Below are 21,463 nucleotides of genomic sequence, written 5' to 3'. Positions count from 1 at the left end.
ATGCTGGGGTCTCAGGAGAGGAGACTCACCAGTTGGGGCTGACACTAACAGTAGGAGCTGGACTCCTGTGGAGGTGATGTCACTGCCATGTCTGCAGCTGAAGCTGGTTTGCTGGAGGAGCTTCAGGAAGCCTCCCCACGAGGCCTGGGCTTCATCCCAGCAGGCAGGACTGCAGAGCTCATTCTTGGTGGTGGAGGGCTCCAACAGGAGACTGACCTGAGTGGCTCATGCTTTTTCAGGCTTAACTGTGGACATTACCCAGTGCTATTTCCAGGACATCTGTCAGTGATAAGTAAGCCCTCGTCACCCTGTATCAACTCTAGTTAGAGGAAAGGACCTAAACCCACATCTAAGTGGGAGAAATATAAAAGAAACTAGAGAAATGTTAAGATTTATACTTGTATTCATTAGTTTAAAAATACTCAATAGCAGCACATGGAAAGGTGCTCAGCATCGCTAATCATCAGAGAAATGCAGATTTTAAAAGAAAAACAGCACAGTTGTGGTACACAAATAACACATTTTGGCGAGGATATGGAGAAAAGGGAACACTCCCACATTGTTGGTGGAAATGTAATTTGCAACAGGCACTACAGAAAACAGTATAAATGTTCCTCGAAAAACTAGAAATAAAGCTACCATATGATCCAGCAGTTCCACTCCTGACTATATATCTGGGGAAAAAAAAATCTCTATTAAAAAAAAAAAAATACATGGACCCCACTGTTCATAGCAGCATTATTTGCAATTGCCAAGGTATGGAAGTAACCTAAGTGTCCATCAGCAGATGAATGGATAAAGACGATGTGATATATGTGTGTGTGTATGTATATATGTGTGTGTGTATGCGTGTGTGTACTGAATGATATCACTTATATGTGGAATCTCAGTAACACAACAAACTAGTGAATGTAACAAGAAAGAAGCAGACTCACAGATATAGAGAACAAACTAGTGGTTACCTGTGGGGAGAGGGAAGAAGGGGGCAGAATAATGATGGGCGATTAAGAGATAAAGATATCATGTGTAAAATAAATAAGCTACAAATATGCATTGTACTACATGGGGAATATAGCCAGTATTATATAATAACTCTAAGTGGGGTAAAACCTCTAAAACTTATGAATCACTGTGTTGCACACTGACCACAGCCTTGTCTAACTCAATGAAACTATGAGCCGTGCTGTGTAGGGCCACCCAAGATGGATGGGTCATGGTGGAGAGTTCTGGTAAAACATGGTCCACTGGAGAAGGCAAACCACTTCAGTATTCTTGCCTTGAGAACCCCGTGAACAGTATGAAAAGGCTAAAAGATATAACACTGAAAGAAGAACTCCCCAGGTCAGTAGGTGCCCAAAATGCTACTGGAGAAGAGTGGGAAAAAAACACCAGAAAGAATGAAGAGATGGAGCCACAGCGAAAACAATGCCCAGTTGTGGACATGACTGGTGATGGAAGTAAAATCTGATACTGTAAAGAACAATATTGTTTAGGAACCTGGAACGTTAGGTCCATGAATGAAGGTAAATTGGAAGTAGCCAAACAGGAGAAGGCAAGAGTGAACATCGACATTTTAGGAATCAGTGAACTAAAATGAATCGGAATTGGTGAAATTAACTCAGATGACTATTATATCTACTACTGTGGCAAGAATCCCTTAGGAAAAATACAGAATAACCATCACAGTCAACAAAAGAGCTTGAAATGCAGTGCTTAGGTGCAATCTCAAAAACAATAGAATGATCTCTGTTCGTTTCCAAGGCAAACCATTCAATATCATAGTAATCCAAATCTGTACCCCAACCACTAATGCCAAAAAAGCTGAAGTTGAAAGGTTCTATGAAGACCAACAAGACCTTATAGAACTAACACTCCAAAAGGTGTCCTTTTCATTATAGGGGACTGGAATATAAAAGTAGGGACCAGGAGTATTAGGAAAATTTAGCCTTGGAGTACTAAATGAAGCATGGAAAAAGCAAACAGTTTTGCCAAGAGAATTCACTGGTCATAGCAAACACCCTCTTTCAGCAACACTAGAGAAAATTCCACACATGGACATCACCAGATGATCAACACCGAAATCAGATTGATAATATTCTTTGCAGCCAAAGATGGAAAAGCTCTGTACAGTCAGCAAAAACAAGACCCAGATCTGACTGTAGCTCAGATCATGAACTTCTTATTGCCGAATTTTCCCTACTTTTAGTTGGGAAATTGAAGAAAGTAGGCAAAACCACTAGACCATTCATGTATGACCTAAGTCAAATCACTTACGATTATACAGTGGAAGTGACAAATAGATTTAAGGGATTAAATCTGATAGACAGAGTGCCTGAAGAACTATGGACTGAGGTTTGTGACATTGTATGGAGGCAGTGATCAAGGCCATCCCCCCAAAAAAGAAAAGCAAAATGGCAAAATGGTTATCTGAGGAGGCCTTATAAATAGCTGAGAAAGGAAGAGAATCTAAAGGCAAATGAGCAAAGGGAAGATATACACATTTGAATGCAGAGTTCCAAGGAATAACATGGAGAGACAAGAAAAGCTTCCTCAGTGAACAATGCAAAGAAATAGAGGAAAATAGTAGAAAACACTAGAAAAGACTAGAGATCTCTTCAAGAAAATTAGTGATACCAAGGGAACATTTCATGCAAACATGAGCACAATAAAAGACAGAAATGGTGTGGACCTTAGAGAAGCAGAAGATATTAAGAAGAGGTGGCAAGTATACACAGGAAAACTATACAAAAAAGACCTTGATGACCCAGAAAACCACAGTGGTGTGATCACTCACCTAGAACCAGACATCCTGGAATGCAAAGTCAAATAGGGCTTAGGAAGCACCACTATGAACAAGGCTCGCAGAGGTGATGGAATTCCAGTTGAGCTATTTCAAATCCTGAAAGATGATGCTGTGAAAGTGCTGCACTCAATATGCCAGCAAATGGAAAACTCAGCAGTGGCCCCAGGACTGGAAAAGGTCAGTTGTCATTCCAATCCTAAGAAAAGGCAATGCCAAAGAATGTTCAAACTAACTCACAATTGCACTTGTCTCATACTCTAGTAAAGTAATGCTCAAGATTCTTTAAGTCAGGCTTCAACAGTACATGAACCATGAAAGTCCACGTGTTCAGGCTGGATTTAGAAAAGGCAGGGGATCCAGAGATCAAATTGCCAACATCCACTAGATCATCAAAAAAGCAAGAGAGTTCCAGAAAAACATCTATTTCTGCTTTATTGACTATGCTAAAGGATTTGATTCTGTGGATCACAACACACTGTGGAAAATTATCCAAGACATGGGAATACCAGACCACCTTACCTGCCTCCTGAGAAATCTGTTTGGCGGTCAAGAAGCAACAGCTAGAGTTGAACATGGAAAAATAGAGTGGTTCCAAATTGGTAAAGGAGTACGTCAAGGCTGTATATTGTCACCCTGCTTATTTAACTTACACGGAGAATACATCATGCGAAATGTTGGGCTGGATGAAGAACAAGCTGGAATCAAGATTTCCAGGGAGAAGTATCAATAACCTCAGATACACAGATCACAACACCCTTATGGCAGAAAGAGAAGAAAAACTAGAGACTCTTGATGTAAATGAAAGACAGAGTGAAAATATTCCCTTAAAACTCAACATTCAGAAAACTAAGATCATGGCCTCCGGTCCTATCACTTCATGGCAAATAGGTGGGGAAACAGTGGATACAGTGAGAGACTTTATTTTGGGGTCTCCAAAATCACTGCAGATGGTAACTGCAGCCATGAAATTAAAAGATGCTTGCTCCTTGGAAGAAAAGTTATGACCAACCTAGATAGTATATTAAAAAGCAAAGACATTACTTTGCTAACAAAGGTCCGTTTGGTCAAAGGTATGGATTTTCCAGTAGTCATGTATGGATGTGAGAGTTGTAATACAAAGAAGGCTGAGCGCCGAATAATTGATGCTTTTGGATTGTGGTGTTGGAGAAGACTCTTGAGATTCCCTTGCACTGCAAGGAGATCAAACCAGTAATCCTAAAGAAAATCAGTCCTAAATATTCATTGGATGCTGAAGCTGAAACTTTGATACTTTGGTCATCTGATGCTAAGAATTGACTCATTGGAAAAGACCCTGATGCTGGGAAAGAATGAAGGCAGGAGGAGAGGGGATGACAAAGCATGAAATGGTTGGATGGCATCACTGACTCATTGGACATGGTTTGAGCAATCTTCGGGAGCTGGTGATGGACAGGGAAGCCTGGCGTGCTGAAGTCCATGGGGTGGCAAAGAGTCCAACAAGCCTGAGCTACTGAACTTAACTGAATTTGCACACCTGTAATTTATATAATTGTGACTTCTCAGGTTGTGGCTCAGCAGGCTCTGCCTGCAATGCAGGAGACACAGGAGACATTCCCATCCCAGGGTCAGGAAGATCCCATAGAGAAGTAAATGGCAGCACACTCCAGTATTCCTGCCTAGGAAATCCCATGGACAAAGAGCCTGGGGTGCTACAGTCTATGGGGTCACAAAAGAGTTGGCATTGCTGAGAGCCTGAAACAACAACTTATATAATATTGTACATCAGCTATACTTCAATTTAAAAAAATGTGCTCAGTAACAGAGGTACTGCTTTATCACATGTGAAGACAGTAATGGTAACCTCCTGGCATAGAGTCAAGGGTAAAGTAATTGCAGGTTGAACTCTTGCCTCCACCACTATAAACCTTTTGACAAGTAAACATTAATACATAGGCAACCATATACAATGGCTATGATATGATAAAGCATGATGTCTACCTCCAATATTGTTCTAGTAAGGAAATGTTTTGTTCATTTCCACTTCAAGACACATGGTTTATGTGCCCCTATAGCTTCCTTCACTTCTCTTTCAATGCAGTACAGATGTTTGTAAGGACTCATGGATCCATGTACAATTTGCATGGTGATCCTTTTATCCTTTTATCCTTAGAAGCCCTGTGATGAAGGAGGTCAAGGCTGTTTTGTTTGTTCTAGCTTGAAAGGATGATGGGGTCATGCTTAAAATTCAAATACCTTTCTTTAGGCAACACTCCATCTCTGGACCTTCCTGACAATTCCGAATCCATAAAGTTCCCTTTAAAATTTTTAAGGCATTTTCCTTAAGTTTGGCACCAAAACTGAAACGCAGGAAACTTGACCTGACTAAATAAAATATATTTATACTGTTTTTTGTTTTCTTTTTTTTACTCTCCTCAGACTTTTGTTTCTACATTCTACTGTGTAGTGGTATCTCATTGTAGATTTAATTTGTATTTCCTAACAATGAACTGTACCGAATACATTTATGTATGCTTACATATCTTCTTTGGAGAAATGTTTACTCAAATATTTTGCCATTTCTAAGTGTGTCTTATTTTTAATTTCTAAGATTTCACTATATATTCAGATATCAGTCTGCTACGGACACATGATTTGCAAATATGTTGTTCCTGTCAGTGGGCTTGTCATTTTTTCTTTTTTTAATGTACCCTAGACACAAATGTAAGAGCTAAAATTATTTTTAAGAGGATAAAACATAGGATAAAGTCTTTATGAGTTTGAACTATGAATAGAGTTCATAGATATGATACAAAAAAATGAGTAATGAAACAAAATTTGGTAAATTCGACATTAAAATTAGTTTTTCACTTTAACAGATATTGTGATAGAAATACTTTAAAACTGGATTGTGTTGCTGATTAATCAACTCAATAATATGCTAAAATTAATCAAGTGCATATTTATAGTGGGTGAATATATGATACATAAATTATACATAAATGCAACTGATAATAAGCAACCACAATCAGATGAGTGTGTGTGTGTATGTTCTAAGTCACTCAGTCATGTCCAACTCTTTGCAAGTTGGACTACAGTCCAACAGATTCCTGTCTCCATGTGATTGTCTGGGCAAGAATACTAGAATGGGTTGCCATTTCCTACTCCACATGATCTTCCTGACCTACGGATTGAACCCATGTTCCTGCATTGGTAGGAGAATTTTTTACCACTGTACCACCTGGGAAACCCTCATCAGCTCAGTAGTTGCCCAGAAAAATAAAGTGAAGGATCTCAATGAAACTAACAGCTAGTGAACAAACTAATGATATAGAAAAATCTTACACAAGACAGTCAGGAGAACCTGGTTAAAAAAAAAAAAATGGGCACAAAGAGGGCTATAATGAGGGATGGGTTTGCTTTTATTGTATGAGAGTGATGTAAGTCACTTTTCCAGTGAACTTGGAACTACTGATGGAATTGTTGATTTCTCCTAAAACACAAATTATTAAATTGATTCAGAGCCCAGTTTTAGCATGGGGTCATTGAAGGTTTAAAGGAGACCACAGTCAAGGTTTAGAGGAGACCACAGGCTGGCTGCCACTTGGACCAGGAGCTGGTCGCACCGGTGAGGGAGGAGCCTGATGGTCTTGAAGTGCAGCTAGGAAGGCAGAGAGGCATTAGGAATGTGAAGGCAGCTGGAGAAGAGAAAGCGGGATGAGGGTCAGACCGGGCAGGCAGGTGTGGAGGTAAAATGATGAAAGGCAAGCCCCTGCGGCAGGAGGGGTCAGAGGTCAAGGCCTTCCTCACTGCAGAGTGCACAGACAGGTGACAAGCGCCCTGCTGAGGGGGCGAGGCAGTGGGGGCCTCTCTGAGGCGCCATTGGCCCCACGTGTCAACACGGAACCTTCCCACTCCTGTGGGCTCCGTGACTTCACTTCTAGGGTGTTTCCTGTAGTTACCTTGGCCCAGGAGGTCTAAAACCTAGTTTCTTTGCACCGTTTTCTGAAAGGGAAATGTTGGAAAAGATCCTAAATGTCTCTCAATAAGAATCTCCAAATGGAAATCCATGAACATATCAAGATTCCCTGGAGGGAAGGATGGGGAAGTGGTCCAACATGTCTTTCTAAGTGAACAGACTAAGTTTTGGGAGAAATTTTTTCAAGTTCTTTGAAACTGCAGATTAAATGAGTACCCTGAGCACAGAATGTGGACGCAGCGAGGGCAGAGCACACGCTGCTGAGACTGCGGGGTTTTAAAGAAAGGTTTTTGGCAGTCTAGAACAAAAAATTCAAGTGACATATACTACACAAAAATTAGAATTTCATCAACCTTTTTGCAATAATTTGTGCAAGAAAAAAGATGGAGTACTACATTTATAAAAAGAGCAGTGAGCAAAGAGCTTTATACTCAGGAAAAGAAAAATGCACTGATCCACATCCAAAGACATGAAAAGTCTTCAGAAAATAAAATACCTAGGAAGACACTGGCCTAAGGACATGTAGTAAGATCCAATTTGCAGTCATTTTTCAGTTAAGACACAGGGTTGAAAAGAAACATGCACTCCAATGTTCACTGCAGCACTAGTACAACAGCCAGGACACCAAGCACCGACACATCTTATATGTAATATTTAGGAATAAGGAAAGTAGTGGCAGTTAAATGTATTAATTAAATATATGGCATTCAATGTTAATCTTAATTAATTAAATATATACAATTAAAATGTAATGAATGAAGTCTATCTCACTATTACTGAAGGCCTGAAACTACTCTTGAGGTATTGGTGTTTTAATTTTTTAATTTCCTTTTTCTACTACCTTTTTCTTTCTTACTCTCAGCCATCATTTTAATTTCTCATGATTGTTTAATTTTGTGGAAGTTTCTTGTTAGCCTTGACTGTGTTGGAGACAGTGGTTTTACTAACTAGATTGGAAGAACAATGCAGTGCTCCTGGAAGTCTTCTGAATCCCAGATCCGTGTCTTTACAACCTTGATGCACCATCCCTCCACCCAGAACAACAGCCCGCACCGCTGCCAGCTGTTTCCAGAGCCATGAAGCACGTGGCGTGTGAACTAATAGCTTGTGGCTCAACGCCCAGATATCCAAATCCTTCCACATACAACCTCAGACGGAATTGAAGGGTGATGTTTTTTCTAATTAATGCTCCAAATTTTATGTAAGTGATTTACCTATGCTTTTAATTCAGTTACTGCTTAATTAAAACTACAGGATTAGGTGGGTCTGGTGTTTATAGATTGCCATATTCTGCAACTATAAAGTGTAAAAGATCACTTAAAGAGTGATTTTAAAAAAAACGTGCTGTGCATGTGTGCTCAGTCGTGTCTGACTCTTTGCAACCCCATGGACTGTAACCTTCCAGGCTCCTCTATCCATGAACTTTTCCAGGCAAGATTATTAGAATGGGTTGTCATTTCTTACTCCAGGGGATCTTCCCAACCCAGGGATCAAACACAAGACTTTTGTATCTCCTGCATTGGCAGGCAGATTATTTACCACTGCACCACCTAGGAACTCCTTTAAAATGCATCAGAACCTTTTTATCATGCTTGGGCTGAGGACTTTAAATCCCAAACTAGTCATTTTATATCTATAGGAGATTCCATATCGACAAAAGTAACCAATCCACTAATTCTTTTAGTGGCCAATCTTTTACTTTTGTTGTTGTTGTTCTTCTTCTGTTTTGGTAAAAGCTAGTCACCCTTCCGGGCTTCCCAGGTGGCTCAGCAGTAAAGAATCCACCTGTAATGAAGGAGACTCAGGTTCGATCCCTGGGTCGGGAAGATCCTCTGGAGAAGGAAATCGCTACCCACTCCAGTATTCCTGCCTGGAGTCTCATGGGAAATCCCAAGGACAGAGGTGTCTGGTGGGCTTCGCAGTCCATACTGTCGCAAACAGTGGAACACGACTGAACATCTGAGCACAGGACAGTTAGCCTCCCTAAGCCATGCCTCCAAAGGACACTTTCTTCAAGCACACATGATAATTTAGGAGTCACTTGGAATGCCATGCCTTGGAAAGTCAGCATATGTTGTTCCCTTAGGATGTTTGATTTTCCAGGTTTTAGAGACACTCGGTGCTCTATTTCGCCTCATTCATATATATTTTTTTAAAGAAACCAAAAACTATTTTAGATACTTCAAGCAAAAATAAATTAAATATAGAGAAATGGTGCTGACAAAGCCTATAGATGTCTTGGATGAGTTCAAGTCACTAGATTTTTCTGTTCTTTTTTTTTTTTTTTTTTAGTTGTGATCTATAGAGTCAGAAATTTTCTCTTATGACACATGTCATAAAATGGTTAGAAATCCCTGCTGATTACGGAGACATCCCTGAATATTTCTGAGGGTAAGGAGATTAACTTGAAGCCCCCATAACGTGTGGTTATAGAGATAACACAGAAGGGTAAGAAATAATTACATCAAAATAAAAGGAAAATGAAAAGAAATGGGGAAAAAACCTCAACATGGGGTCACAGTTGTCCACCTCAGGATTATGATATAAAGTGACATGGAAAATATGGCAGAGATTGTTGTCCTTTTATTCAGAGCTTTACAAATATGTTCCAAATGATACAATGTGAGAGATACACCAGTGAACTCTGGGAATGTTACAGCAAACCAGCAACATTCTCCTTCTGCTCCCAAATCTTAGCGTCTAGAGAGGAAAATGGAGGTACAACTTAATGCCTTACCTGTATTGGTGGTGAAGATATGGGAGAGCAATATTTAACTTTAATTTTAAAACCATCAAATTGATATGTTTCCATTTTTGTCTTTTTCTCTTGTGTAACTCTAGATTCTAAGGACTGACAGATTTCTAGGAAAGCTGGGTCCATTGATGGATCACTGTTGTCAGGATTGTCACTTGGCCTCCATGTTTTCGTTCTGTTTACAGTATTGGCTCCTTTTTATGACATTTCCCTTTGTCATTGTGGTGTAAATGTCACCAAGTGTTTCTTCAGGGAGATAAGGGGCTCTTCAAAGTTAGCCTGGCAAAAGTGCTTACCTGGTGGTGGGGGGATCATCTTGCTGTTAACAAATCCACCAGCATCGTGTGAAAGGAGTGGAGGCAGAGGGTACAAACAGGAAAGAAGCCTTGAACCACAAGGAGGGGATGGGATGGGAGCTGGGCAGACAGAACGTAAAGATGTCAGTTGGATCCTTCATCAAAGATAGCTTTCTAAAGTGTGAAAATGCTCTGCAGATTGAAACATGAAGAGGCACCGAGTGCCACTGAAAGGTAAGGGGCAGGTGGATAAAGCAGTTCAGGCAGAGGGTACTCTGTGAGCTGAGGGACAAAGCTGAAAGACAGAACTTCGTGAAGAGCATTGGCATGCCTTATGAAAGAAGGAGGAGCCAAGATTAAAGTGTGCTTTAAGAGAGAAATGATGGGGCAGCAGATTACCAGTCTACAGAAGTATGGATGGATTTGAGAGAGATTGATTGGAAGATTATTTTTTTCTCTAGGTAAGCTAGACACTAACGAGAATCACTATATCCTCCTCTCACCATGACCCCTGCATTTTATTCACATTTACACATACTACATCATCCTTAAAGTATTATTTATGGGGTTACCATAACCCCTTTATCTAATGTAGTAATTCCCATCACATTTTCCCCCTTACTGTGGTTTATTTTTTTTTATAGTCTTCTTTCATATGAAGACTCAGTCATTTTATTATGCATGTTCATTTGCTTACCTTTGTCAGCATTTCCTGAAATTCCTTTGAAAGCAAGATTTAACCCATTTATTCGTTGCTAGATCCCAGGTAGAACAGTGCTGCTACACATGGCTTAACAACATCTCAAACGGTGCCATCGCAGGCTGCATCTCGAGACAAGGGTGTAAAGAGATACTGAAGGATGATAACTCGTCACCACCAGTGTCTCGTAGATGCAGCTGCACACCCAGCAAGGCTTCACTCCCTCTCCTGCCTGGAAGAGGTCTTCATGGTCATCAGCGCTGGTGGAAGCTGACTCTGGATTTCTGACCACTTGTGTTGTGCCCTTACCTCCTGCTAAGATGGCATCATTTTGGCTCACTGGAAACTCTGGTGACAAAAGTACACGAAAGCCATTCACTGAAATTGCTTTTCGTCCCTAATATTCTCTAGGTAGAGTGAGTATGGAAGGAACCCAGGGATGGTTTGTGAGCAGGCCCTCTCTGCTCAGAGCACCAGTTCCTCCCTGGGCAGGAGGCAGACGTGGGGACACCCAGCAGGCCTTCACTGCAGCCCAGAGACTGGCAACTAACCAACTGCAGTGTTCGGCATCTTGAAAACAAGGTAATGACATCTTTTGCCATTATTTCATATGGAAAATTGCTTTTGAAATGCTTTTCTAAGATCAGCATGTTTCCAGAAAGACCTCCCTCAGTTGTCAAGTGTACCTGCCTTTCATACTAAGCTCCCTCTTCCTTTCTAGCCTTCAGGATAGTTATTATGGACCTTTATTTCAATTCCTAACATTGCTGTTTCAGAGGCAATGTGCATTTATGGTTAGACTGGAAGTATAAGAAGCTAAGCCAAATCATCAAAATATGAGTTTTCACAGTATTTTTGAGACTTTTTTACTAAATGAATAATTGATATTTTTATTTTATGTTCCTCAAGGAAGCTGCCTCTTTCCTCTCTTGCATCAATAATTGCTTATAATCAGAACTTGTTTTACGAGTTCTATGCCTTGACAATCATATGATTCTTACTGTTACATGTTAAAAAATACTTTCTCAGAGCAAAAAATTCATCATTCATCTTGAATATTATGAATTGCCCCTATTATGGTGAGTTTCACTCATTTTGAATAGGGTGTTTAACCAACATTCACTTGTATACTCAGTTCAGTTCAGTCACTCTGTCATGTCCTACTCTTTGCGACCCTGTGAATCGCAGCATGCCAGGTCTCCCTGTCCATCACAAACTCCCAGAGTTTACTAAAACACATGTCCATCGAGTCGGTGATGCCATGCAGCCATCTCATCCTCTGTCATCCCCTTCTCCTCCTGCCCCCAATCCCTCCCAGCATCAGGGTCTTTTCCAATGAGTCAACTCTTCGCATGAGGTGGCCAAAGTATTGGAGTTTCAGCTTCAGCAGCATGCTAAAATCTCACCATGAATGGTGGTCTCTACATTTCTTATCCCTCAGCATATTAAGTTTCTCAGGATTGTGTGCTCCAATGTTCCAAGATATTTTACTTTTTTTTTTTTTTAATTCTAATAGCATCACCAAGTTTAATTTAACTCAAATAATACTTTATTTTTAAAATCCCATCCTCTGTTTTATCCACTGTCTTTATTATCAAAATATTATCTTATCAAATCTTCCAACAAAATATATATAATTTCCTTTCATAATGATTTCAAATTAAGTCATCAGGGAAATATTCTGCTAAGGAAAAAAAAATAAAGCATGGTTTAGGTTTCAACTATTCAAATATAAAACCCAATATGGTGAAATACATTAGGGCTAAACTGAATTACTTTTAGTTTTATAGACTTTGACATTAATACCACAAACTTTTTATAAATTTTGCTGCAATAATATTCCATTGTACATTTTTAACAGATTGTATTCCTTGACTACTTTAATCAGAATCAGTTGTAATGTTCTTAATGAATTGATAATGTTTTTCAGGAGTATAAAACAGGAATGTACTCTGACTGTTTTCTTATGCATTTTTGCATTAATACATTGAAAAAAATTTACATATGCTGAAAAATAATGTCCTCCTTCATTGATACCAGGTATTTTTGAAATATTCTAGTACCTTATATTGAACTTCACCATAAATAACACCTTTAGGTTAACTATTGTCATTAAAGAATTGGTTGAAATAAATCACATTACATAGAAAAAATGTGGCAGTCCACAGTCTCAGGAGGGCATTTGCCCTGCATTTGGATGAAGCGTTGCCTCAGACATGTATGCCATGGGGTGAGGTATGATCATACCCATTTTAGGGGATTATGCAAGCAGATATGGATAGTGTACTTCATAATACACACATGAATAATGGCTGGAATTTACAAGTTATAATAAACTGTGTGATATTATTTTTACAAGTATTAACTCTCTGGCTTCAATTCCCAACTGCATTCACAAGATTTTTGACATTCATATCACTCAAAATGGAATATTACACAGCTATAATAGAGAATGCATTTGAGTCAGTCCTAATAAGGTGGATGAATCTAGACCCTATTATATAGAGTGAAGTAAGTCAGAAAGAGAAAGACAAATATTGTACATTAACACATGCATGTGGAATCTAGAAGCAACAGTTAGAGCCCTGTATGGAACAACTGATTGTTTCAAGATTGAGAAATGAATATGACAGGGCTGTCTGCTGTCACCCTATTTGTTTAACCTATATGCTGAGCACATCATGAGAAATGCCAGGCTGGATGAGTTACATGTTGGAATCAAGATAGGTGGGAGAAACAACCAACAACCTCAGATATGCAGATGATACCACTCTAATGGCAGAAAGTGAAGAGGAACTAAAGAGCCTCTTGATGAGGGTGAAGGAGGTGAGTGGAAGAGCTGGCATAAAATTAAATATTAAAAAAAAAATTAAGATCATGGCACCTAGCAGTATTACTTCATGGCACATAGGAGGGGAAAAGGTGGAAATAAATGACAGATTTCCTCTTCTTGGGCTCTAAAATCACTGTGGATGGTAACCACAGCCATGAAATTAGATGATTGCTTCTTGGCAGAAAAGCTATGACAAACCTATACAGTGTGTTGAAAAGGAGAGGCATCACTCTTCCAACAAAGGTACATTATATTCAAGGCTATGGTCTTCCCAGTAGTCATGTATGACTGTGAGAGCTGGACCATAAAGAAGGCAGAACAAAAGAAGACATACAGATGCCTAACAAACACATGAAAAGATGCTCAACATCACTCATTATCAGAGAAATGCAAATCAAAATCACAATGAGGTACCATTTCACGCCAGTTAGAATGGCTGCTATCCAAAAGTATACAAGCAATAAATGCTGGAGAGGGTGTGGAGAAGAGGGAACCCTCTTACACTGTTGGTGGGAATGCAAACTAGTACAGCCGCTACGGAGAACAATGTAGAGACTCCTTAAAAAAACTGGAACTAGAACTGTCATATGACCCGGCAATCCCGCTGCTGGGCATACACACTGAGGAAACCAGAAATGAAAGAGACATGTGTACCCCAATGTTCATCACAGCACTGTTTATAATAGCCAGGACATGGAAGCAACCTAAATTCCCATCAGCAGACGAATGGATAAGAAAACTGTGGTACATATACACAATGGAATACTACTCAGCCATTAAAAAGAATACAGTTGAATCAGTTCTAATGAGGTGGATGAAACTGGAGCCCATCATACAGAGTGAAGTAAGCCAGAAAGAAAAACACCAATACAGTATACTAATGCATATATATGGAATTTAGAAAGATGGTAACAATAACCCTATATGCAAGACAGAAAAAGAGTTACAGATGTATAGAACAGACTTTTGGACTCTGTGGGAGAAGGCGAGGGGGGGATGATCTGAGAGAATAACATTAAAACATGTTTATTATCAATTGTGAAACAAATTGCCAGTCCAGGTTTGATGCATGAGACAAATACTCAGGGCTGGTGCTCTAGGATGACCCAGAGGAATGGGATGGGGAGGGAGGTGGGAGGGGGGTTCAGGATGGGGAACACATGTAAATCCATGGCTGATTCATATCAATGTATGGCAAAAACCACTACAATACTTTAAAGTAATTAGTACCTAACTAATGTAAATAAGCGGAAAAATTTTTTTTTAATTTTTTAAAAAAATTTAAAAAAAAAAAAGAAGGCAGAACTCCAAAGAATTGATGTCGTCAAACTCCTGAAAGTTCCTTGGACATCAAGGAGATCAAACCAATCAATCTTAAGGGAAATTAACCCTGAATACTCATTGGAAGGACTAATGCTAAAGCTGAAGCTCCAGTATTTTGGTCATCAAATGTGAACAGATGGCTCATTGGAAAAGTACCTGATGCTGGGAAAGATCGAGGGTAGAAGGAGAAGAGGATGTCAGAGGATGAGATGGCTGGATGGTATCACTGATGCAACGGACATGAACTTGGGCAAACTTCAGGAGATGGTGAGGGACAGAGAGACCTGGCATGCTGTGGCCCATGGGGTCACAAAGAGTCAGACTTGACTCAGTGACTGAACAAAAACATGGAATCTAGAAAGATAGTACGATGAACCTACTTGCAGAACAACAGTGGAAACACAGACATAGAGAGCAGACTTGTGGCCACAGCTGGGGAAGGAGAGGGTGGGACTAACTGACAGAATAGCGTGGAAACGTATGCACTACCATATGTAAAATAGACAGCAAGTGGGAATCTTTTTGTGTGACAAAGGGAGCTCAACCCAGTGCTCTGTGACAACCCAGAGGGGTGGGGTGGGGAGGGAGATGGGATTTGGATTCAGGAGAAAGCAGGCAAATGTATAGCTGTAGCTGATTCATGTTGATGGATGACAGAAACCAACACAATATTGTAAAGCAGTTATCCTCCAATTAAAAAAAAAAATCTAGAAGAAATGCATTTGATTCATGACAGCTTTAGATGTGTGTGTGTGTGTGCATGCGTGTGTGTTTTAAAATTTATTTAATCATTTGGCTGTGCTGGATCTTAGTTGCAGCATGTGGGATCTAGTTCCCTGACCAAGGATCGAACCCCGGGCCCCCTGCATTGGGGCGCAGAGTTTAGTCACTAGACCACAAAAATGTCCAGAGAAGTGACAGCTTTCATCTTTCTGCTCTATCTCTTGAGGATGCCTGATTCTACTGGGCCTTAAGATGTGATAAGAACAGAAACTCAGGATTATGTGGGCTCTATGTTTTGTCAATGACCCAGGTTCTTCTAGTTTCATTGATGGTGGCCTGGTCTACGTCCGTGTATACTCTGTCAGCTAGCTGTGGCTTCACTGCTATGACACGTGCCTGGATCCATCCTCTTCCTGGGATGCTCGTCTTTTCCACACTTCAACTCTTCCCTCGCCCTTTCAAGACAAAACTCATCTCTCACTGTCATGAGTTATGGTTTGTATCCCTTATCTTCACCTTAGACAAGATGTCTTCTTTTCTTTATTCCTCTGTGGTTGTTAACAAATTTATGAAAAAGTATTGAACACAATTTCATATTGGAACTCCAACTTCATCTCTGTGTGGTTACCTCATGGTGTCTTTACATTCCTATTAGCAGATGCTGTGGCTTCTTTAGCTTTGAGACTTATTCCCTCCCCTCTCATTCCCAACAACCATTAAACATCCAACACTGTCTCTGGTTTTTGCAAATCATTAAGTAAACATTTGTATTTGTAAGGTATAAACCTATGAAATAATGTTGACCTTCAGCAAGGAAATAAGGTTAATGGGAAGCAGTAGAATGCAGAAATTCATTTCAAAAATGTTTCTACTTGCATATCATTTTACTGTAACTTGATAGGATAATGTTTTTAAAAAATCTTCAAAAAGTTAAATTCGGCCACAAGCACATGTGCTTGGAAGAGGACCTCAAGTTCCAAAGCAGAATGTTGCTGGGTTGACACTTTGATTTTGGACTTTGGAGACACGGAGCAGAGAATCCAGCAATGGACTGTCTCAACTTCTGATCTGCACAGCCCTGAAAACAGTTACTGGGAGTTGCTGTCAATCATCAAGTGTGTGGAGGTTTGTTACTCAGCAATAAAAAACTATTACACCACACATGTACAGAGGGGGGCAGTAAACAAAGGGAAAGGAGAGGAAGAAAGGGAGAAGGAAAAAGAGAAGGAGGGAAAAGGAGAAAGAGAGAGATTTAATTAATATGAAAGGGCCTCCAATTCCTTCCTCTTCTACTCAGGACAACTCTCCCTCAGAGTGAGCGTGTGGTGGAAGACACAACTGATTTCCTTCCCGTGTCCTAGTTTGTCCACAACTTTCACAGAATGAACTTCACACATCACTAACAATGATCTTTTGTTTCAGAAAAGCCATTTCCTATTAAATATTTAATAATATACAATACATTATTAATAAATAATATATATTATATATCATATATAGTACATGATATATATATTATATAATAATATATATAATATATATGTTATATCATATTACATATATTATATAATTCATATAATATATTATTATATATAACTCATTATATATTATATATAATTATATATTATATAGTATGTATTACAAAATATATATTTTGTATTATATAATATATATTATTATATATTATTATATGTATTATTCTGTTTTATATATAGAATATAATTATATATTATGTATTTTTATATTACATTATATATTATACTAAATTCTAATTATATATATTATAAATATACTATATATGTATATATAATGCATATATATTCATATGTATAAATATTATATATATTATATTTTATTATTATATAATATATATAATATAATATAGACATTATATTAAATTATATATATTATATATTTATAAGATATACATAATATATACCAATAATGCATATAAATAGATTTATAAACATATAATTTTAAAATATATTAAATACATATAGTATATAATATATATAAGTAATATATAGAAATATTATATTACTTATATATATTATATAAATATAAAATATTATATAATTATATATAATAATATATGTATATACACATATATAATATATGTATATATGCATATTATACATATAATGTATGTGTATATATGTATATATATAAGTGTATATAATAATATATGCATATACATATATTATATATGTATATATGTATGTTTGTACATATGTATATGTATGTGTATATGCATATATATTATATAAATAATATAATATTAAATGTTTAATACTTATATAATATATTCATTAATTATAGTAAACACCTATATTTAATAAATTATACACTATGATTGATGAATATATGAATATTTTCTATTAGATATATAATATATATAACTATCATATATAAAATATATAAATAATATATAATATTAAACATAGCTGTAAACTCAAGCCTCATCTCATGTTCAAACAAAGACAGATTTATCTGTTACAAAATTGAGAAAATAGGACTGAGCTGGTTTGATTAAGAAATATACATAATTAACACATGAAAGTGACAGTTGCTCATTTGTGTCTGACTCTTTGGGACCATGGACTGCATCATCCATGGAGTTCTCCAGGCCAGAATACTGGAGTGGGTAATCTTTCCCTTCTCCACAGATCTTCTCACCCCAGGGATCAAACCCAGGCCTCCCACATGGCATATGGATTCTTTACCAGCTTAGCCACAAGGAAAGTGAGGTAGAGGAGTATAAATGTGTAAGGACTTTAGATGATTTAATAAACTCTCAAGATAATTTTACTTAAACATATTCAGTGCTTTATAAACTGAACATGTATCTATATCTTGAATGAGAGCTAACTTCACTATGGTCCCAAGTCTTACTACTGCTATGAATTCAATAGAGAAAGGAGGTTCTAGTTAACTAAAAGGATTTATTTTTACAGGACTTATGAAGTAAGAAAAATATGTTGTCATTTTTTTGTGTGCAGAAACACTCATAAAACAAACTTCTGGGGGACTTTCCTGGTGGTCCACTGGTTAAGACTCCACACTTACAATGAAGGGGGCATGGGTTCCAGCCTGGTTTGGGGACTGAGATTGCACATGCTACATGGCAAAAAAAGAAAAGAAAAGAAAAATAATGTGATTTAAGTTAGCTTAAAAGGAGATAACTGGAGAGGGGAAATGGGAACCCACTCCAATGTTCTTGCCTAGAAAAGCCCATGAACAGAGGAGCCTGATAGGATACAGTCCATAGGGTAGCAGTCAGACATGACTGAGCAACTATGCATGCATTCATGTTTCCCTAAGTAATACATTTAAAATATAGTGTGTGGATTCATTTGTGACTATTATTTTTTAATGTGTCATCTTTGAGAGGAAATCTTGCTATTTTTTTATTGGAGTATAATTGATTTATGATTCTGCATTAGTTTCTGCTATACAAGGAAGTGAATCAGGTATATGTATACACATACCCCCTCCCTGTCAGACCTCCCTCCCACCCCCACCATCCTCACCAAATGATTTGTGTGTGTGTGTGTGTATGTGTGTGTGTGTGTCTATGTTAATCTCTCAATTCATCCCACCCTCCCTTACACCCACCACTGTATCCACATGTCCATTTTCTATGTCTGTGTCTTTATTTCCGCCCTGTAAATGGAATCATCTGTACGATTTTTCTAGATTCCACATATATTGATTATATATAATAGTCATCTTTCTCTTTCTGAACTACTTCACTCTGTGACAGATTCTAGGTCTCCCCACATCTATTTCCTTTCTTGTTATGGCTGAGTGTTATATTATCCCATTGTATACACGTACTACTCTTCTTTACCTATTCAGCTCTCAGTGGACACTTGGACTGAGTCTGTGTTTTGGCTTTTGAAAACAGTGTTGCTACAAACATTGGGGTATATATATCTTTTCAAATTGGTGTTTTCTTCAGATACATGGGCAGGAGTAGAACTGCTGAATCATATAATAATTTTCTCGGGTTTCCCTGGTAGCTCAGATGGTAAAGAATCTGTTTGCAGTATAGGAGATCTGGGTTTGATCCCTTGGTTGGGAAGAGCCCCTGGAGAAGGGAACCACTCCCCCCTCCAGATTTCTTGCCTGGAGAATCTCATGGACAGAGGAGCCTGGCAGGCTACAGTCTATAGAGTCACAAAAAGTCAGACATGTGGGGAAGGATCCCTTAGAAGAAATGGAGTAGCCCTCATAGTCAACAAAAGAATCTTAAATACATTACTTGGGTACAATTTCAAAAGTGACAGAATGATCTCTGTTTGTTTCCAAGGCAAACCATTCAATATCACAGTAATCCAAATTTATGTCCCAAGCACTGATGCTGAAACAGATGAAGTTGAATGGTTCTATGAAGACCTATAAGATATTCTAGGATTAATACCAAAAAACAAGATGAGCTTTTCACCATAGGGGCTTGGGATGCAGAAGAAGGAAATAGAGAGATACCTGGAATAACAGGCAAGTTTGGCCTTGTAGTACAAAATGAAGCAGGACAAAGGCTGAGAGAGTTTTGCCAAGAGAACACACTAGTCATAGAAAACATCTTCTTCCAACAATACAAGAGATAACTCTACACATGGACATCACCAGATGGTCAAAACCAAAATCAGCCTGATTATACTCTTTGCAGCTGAACACGGAGTTCTATACAGTCAGCAAAAATAAGACTGGGAGCTGACTGTGGATCAGATCATGAACTCCGTATTGCAAAATTCAGACTTAAATTGAAGAAAGTGGGGAAAACCACTAAACCATTCAGGTATGACCTAAATTAAACCCCTTATGATTATATAGTAGAAATAACAAATAGATTAAAGAGGTTAGATCTGATAGACAGAGTGTCTAAAGAGCTGTGGATTGAGGTTCATAACACTGTACAGGAGGTGATAATCAAAACCATCCCCAAGAGAAAGAAATTCAACAAGACAAATGGTTATCTGAGGAGGCCTAACAAATAGCTGAGAAAAGAAGAGAAGAAAAAGGCAAAGGAGAAAAGGAAAGATAAATCCACCTGAATGCACAGTTTCAAAGAATAGAAAGGAGAGATAAGAAAGAATTCCTGAGTGAACAATACAAAGAAATAGAGGAAAACAATAGAATGAGAAAGACTAGAAATCTCTTCTAGAAAATTAGAGATACCAAGGGAATGTCTCATGAAAAAATGGGCACAGTAAAGGACAGCAATGGTATGGACCTAACAGAAGCAGAGGATATTAAGAAGAGGTGGCAAGGATACACAGAAGAACTATACAAAAAAGATTTTAATGGCCTGCATAACCACGGTGTGATCTCTTGCCTAGAGCCAGATATCCTGGAATGCAGAGTCAAGGGAGCATCATTATGAGCAAAACTACTTGAGGTGGTGGAATTCCAACTGAGCTTTGTCAAACCTAAAAGATAATGCTGTGAAAGTCCTGCACTCAATATGCCAGCAAATTTGGAAAACTCAGCAGTGGCCACAGGACTTGAAAATATCTGTTTTCATTCATATCTCAAAGAATGGCAATGGCAAGGAATGTTAAAGTGAAAGAAAAGTGAAGTTACTCAGTCGTGTCTGACTCTTTGCAACACCATGGACTATAGACTATGAGGCTCCTCCATCCATGGTATTTTCCAGGCAAGAATCCTGGAGTGGGTTGCCATTTCCTTCTCTAGGAGATCCTCCTGACCCAGAAATTGAACCCAGGTCTCCTGCATTGTAGGCAAATGCTTTACCATCTGAGCCACCAGTTAAAACTACCACACTATCGCACTCATTTCACATGTTAGCAAGGTAATGCTCAAAGTCCTTCAAGCTAGGCTTCAACAGTATGTGATCTGAGAACTTGCAGATGTACAAGCTGGATTTAGAAAAGGCAGAGGAACCAGAGACCAAAATGTCAAAATCTGATGTGTCATAGAAAAAACAAGAGAATTCCAGGAAAACAACTACTTCTGCTTCATTGGCTATGCTAAAGCCTTTGATTCTGTGGATCACAATAAACCGTGGAAAATTCTTCAAGAGATGGGAATACCAGACCACCTAAGATGCCT

The sequence above is a fragment of the Cervus elaphus genome, chromosome 14 (genome assembly GCF_910594005.1).
Source record: "Cervus elaphus chromosome 14, mCerEla1.1, whole genome shotgun sequence".
Taxonomy (NCBI): domain Eukaryota; kingdom Metazoa; phylum Chordata; class Mammalia; order Artiodactyla; family Cervidae; genus Cervus; species Cervus elaphus.
The sequence above is the reverse complement of the archived record's forward strand: the minus strand, read 5'-3'. Positions refer to the sequence as shown.